This window comes from Terrapene carolina, unplaced genomic scaffold (genome assembly GCF_002925995.2).
Source record: "Terrapene carolina triunguis isolate 2854851 unplaced genomic scaffold, T_m_triunguis-2.0 Scaffold406, whole genome shotgun sequence".
Lineage (NCBI taxonomy): Eukaryota > Metazoa > Chordata > Testudines > Emydidae > Terrapene > Terrapene triunguis.
Genome location: NW_020664757.1, coordinates 11,717 through 16,365, shown reverse-complemented (window position 1 = coordinate 16,365; position 4,649 = coordinate 11,717).

Below are 4,649 nucleotides of genomic sequence, written 5' to 3'. Positions count from 1 at the left end.
AGGAAGAATAAAGTTTTGTTACCCTGATTCTGTGAATCAAGGCCAGTGGAACTGTTGTATGACAGAAGGACTGAGTGAGTCCTTCACCATTACCTAAGTAGCACTTGCTTGACAAGGGGCATGGGTTACAAAACCCAGTGAAGGGAGAGAGGATGGGGACAGGTATTTGTACCTGGTGGTATGGGCCCCCTCTGAGGGTTTGAAACACCAAGTGCACTACCTCCTCTCTCCCCTGTTGAATGTCAGAGCTAACTTTGATTCCATTAGGAGTCTAGTTACAGGCTGCTGAGCTGAATTCACTTTGGGCCAATGGTGCACCAGCACTGGGGCTCCCCTATTATGAGCTGAAATCGCTAAGAGCTAAAGTTATTAAGAGCTGAGATCACTGAGTGCTGTGTTAACTGGTGGGGGAGCCTGAAGCTATATTGCTAAGCAGCTGGCGGAGCCTTGCGGGGCCGGTTGGAGTGGCCCAAGGAACGGTGAGCGGAGCTGTTTGTGGGGATGGTTGGAGTGGCCCATGGAATGGTGAGCGGAGCTGTTTGTGGGGATGGCTGGAGGGGCTCACAGATCGGTGAGCGGAGCGGAGCAGCTTGTAGAGCGGAGCAGTTCGTGGGACGGCAGGAAGTGGACTGGCTTGTGGTGAAGGCTGCGGCGGAACCCCCACGGAGAAACAGACGGCCGGCCGGCCTCGGATCATGTAAGGTGCCCCTTAACACCCTGCGTGCCCCCCCATTACTCTGGGGTTGCACTGACCAGGGACAGAGACTTTGGGGTTTGGTTGGACTTTTGGGACTTTGGGTGGTTGCTGGACCCAAGAGACTTTGGGGGTGTTGGACTTTGGGGACTCTGGGTGATTTTTGGGTTGCTGGATTCAAGAACCAAAGGGAAAGGACACCGCCCAATTTGCTGGGGTGGGTTTTTTGCTCATGGTTTGTGTTATTGTGGTGTCTTTCCAATTTAATGCTGATGTCGTTTACCTCATGTTATTAAACATTTTCTGCTACACTCAGACTCCGTGCTTGCGAGAGGGGAAGTATTGCCTCTTAGAGGTAGCCAGGGGTGTGGTATGTAATTGTCCCAGGTCACTGGGTGGGGGCTCGAGCCGGTTTTGCATTGCGTTATTGAAACGGAACCCCTAGACACTGAACCCGGCCCTTGTTGCTGCCAACTTAGATGAGCAGAAGGGTTACACGTGTTTAAGATTATTATTCATAGTTTACTGCAAAAAAGTCAGTATCATGGCCAATTTTGGAAATATCGATATAGCTGCTGGCAACTCTGTTGTGCTAATGACACATGCATGCAGACATGGAAACTAGGGGCCCAGCCTGGCAGAGGACAGTAGAATTGAGGAGTAGTGGCTCCATGTGGCATGCTCTCATGGAAATCCACCATCACTGATGACACTTACTGCATGCAGCAAAATTTCACACTGAGAGTTTCAGCATTAACTCCCCTAGTTGTAAACCCTTACTATGGCTGGTGAAATTTGTGGACCTCCACATTTGCACAATGTCTCCCAGATTTACTACCCTTCAAAAATTCATGATTTCATGACCAGACCTGGGCTGCCCTCTGTGGAAGTATACCCAGGGAGGAATAGAGTGAGGTACAGATAGTCATATGTACATGTTTATAGTATGCTATTGTTATATACACACACATCGGGATCTGTCCTGCATTTTATACTGATTAGTCCTTAGGATAGAAAGACAGTCTAGTGGATAGAGCACTTGACTAGGACTCAGAGAACTTTGTTCAGTTCAGCTGTTTTTTGTATTGGGTCAGGGATCATATATATTCCTTTTTTAAATTTACAGCCATTTTATGCTTTGCCAGCTGAATCTCTCAGTCATTCTCTGCCAAATAATCCAGGACGCAACATAGAGTTTTAGTATATGCTGGTCAGTTCCTGTAATAACAACCAAGATAGCAAGAATTTCCCTGTACTGTGTATGTTTTTACTAGGACAGAGGTTTTCTGTAACTTCACCTTTTTACACAGTATCTGATAATCCTGCTATGAAATTACAGAAACAGCAGACCCTGTATCAAGTTCATTTCTTCCGCTTGTGAAGAAATCCAAATAGCATTGTTTGTCTAAACCAAACAGCAGTAGAGTTGCTACAACGTTCTCAGAGGACTCGATGTTGTCATCTGCAAGCTGATGACTATACAGTCCTCTGCTATGGTCCTTACAAGGTGGTGGTTGTGTTTTTTTCACTGATGTGCACATTTTCTGTATGTGTCCCAATATGTGGAAGTTCATAATGCACTTGTTCTTGAACCAACAATCATCTGTATTATGAGACTGTTTCCCACAACAAAAGTCTTTGAGTACTCTCCTGGTAGTGCTTTCTGTATGACCCTCAGTTTGTGTGTTGCACAGATTGCACAACGTTGCAACTCCCTGACGTTATTAGTAGCTGTCTCCATTGATGCAACGTCTAGTGCACGATTTAGGATCAATTCAGCCTTAGGCCAGGTCTACACTTAAAAATTAGATCGACCTAGATACATCACTCAGGACTGTGAAAAAAATTGTCCCTGTGCAATGTAGTTAGGTCGACCTAAGCCCCTGCTAAATCAATGGAAAAATTCTTCAATCAACCTAGCTACCACCTTTTGGAGAGGTAGATTAACTATATTGATGGAAAAACCCCTTCTGTTGTTGTAGGAAGCATCTTCATTATAGGTAGCACTGTAGCTATGCCACTCTAGCGTTTGTAGTGTAGACATACTCTATCTGTTTTTGGGTTGCTTCATTTTGCAAACCACACATTAACTAGTCCCTTCATATATCATTTAAATGCTCCCCAAACTGGCAATGTTCTGTTAACTTCCTTAATTTAGCCACCTATTCAGAAATGGTTTCATTTGCTGTTTGATTTTGTTGAGAAGAGCAGAAATGCTCTGTAATCACCAGTGGCTTTGAGGATAGGTGACTTTGTGTAACTTCCACAATTTCAGCACACTCTGCTGGTTTCAGAGATGCTGTTAGGCTACCTTGCAGGTTACACCCAGTGAAAGCACTACTTTTTCTCATCAGTTGTACTATTAGCCATTTTATATTGTTCTAGTCTCTCAGTATAGTCTACTCTTCTACAGAGGTATCAGACAAGTCCATCTCCCCCAAACAGCCAGACATTTTTACCCCACTCCCACTACTTTATTTAAATAAGCGGTTGACACACAGTCCTAGGGGCTGCCTCCTCATCCACAGTTGCTTTACCTTTTGCTCTTTACACAATAACGATACTATCAAGAAACCACAGAGGCGCAGCTGAGTTCTGCATAACCCTGTTTGGTAACTATACATAGGCATGCAAGAACTAGCGACCTACATAAGCTCCTTTTCGTGGCTGAAAGTTCCTGACAGTTGAGAGTTCTATCGCGAGGTCATAAATCAGGCTTAATTTTTACTTAGAAATCACAGTTCTCAGGATTAATTCCTGAGAGTAGGCATGTCCGCATCATGAAACTGTCTCAGCTGAACAGACTAAACAAAAACACAACCAGACAGAAACACCGTAATGGCAGGAAGCAGTTTATTCCTGTTGACCCTATGAATCAATATACATGTGAGCAACACTCCTGGCCAAGTGAGTAGGTTACGGTCCCAGTGCCTATGGATTGCAGTTACTCTTTCATTTTCACTTGGCCTTTTCTGTCACTCTCTGTACCACTGCATTCCTGGATTAGGGAATCTTCACCTGCTGTGTCTTTTGGCCTTTACCCAACAATAATAGCATGAAGAAACCACAGTGCATGGTGGGGTCCGTACAACCATGTATATTAATTATATACAACATGCAAGGCCTCTGGCTGGTTTCTAAAAGAGACAAGACAGTTTAAAAGGATTCTGCCAATTCCTGTACACTGCAGTATCCACATATCTCAATGTCTATCAGCTTTAATTGGAAGACCATTCTCCTATCTGGAGTTCTCAAGCATGGTTGCCATGTTCTATCTGAAATCTTAGCTGGTCTTAGGAGGTGAGGATAAAAAATGTTCCCCTGTCCCCTTCAACATACAGAGGTGCATAAAATTGCTTCTTTCTGCTGCTACGCCCTCTGTGAAATTGAGTCAGAATGGCCTGGCCTTCTGCTAACCCTGTGGAATACAGCTCAGCCAATCAGGAAACCAGAACCAACACCGTGTGACACGACTTGCTTGACCAACCAATCTCTGCTCAAAAGGCAAAAAAGAACCCCACTTCACCCCCGCCACCTCTCTTGAATCTTGTGGTTTGTTTGGTTTGCACTCATAGATAGGAGCCAAAGTTTTTTCACTCAAATTTGTTGTGAGAAACCTTGCATGTTTTTGTGTAAGAGATTTACTTCTGTTTTGCAGACATTTTTTATTTTGCAACCTCAAAACAGATGCATTACCAAACAGTCCACCCAGCTCTAGCTTGCATAGACTATTGGATGAGATAGGAGCATGCAGCACGCAGAGAGCTTGCCTATAGCAGACAGCAGCATGGCGGGGAGAATAGATGAGCAGCTTAAGGAAGCGCAGAGGCGGGCCTGATATTTAATCTCTCTGCTACAGATTTGGCCCCATTTCTCCGCAGTGATCCTTCCCAGGAGATGCCTCTGTCCCTTGGGCATCTCTTCCCTCACCCTCATGGCACAACATTGTCTCTTC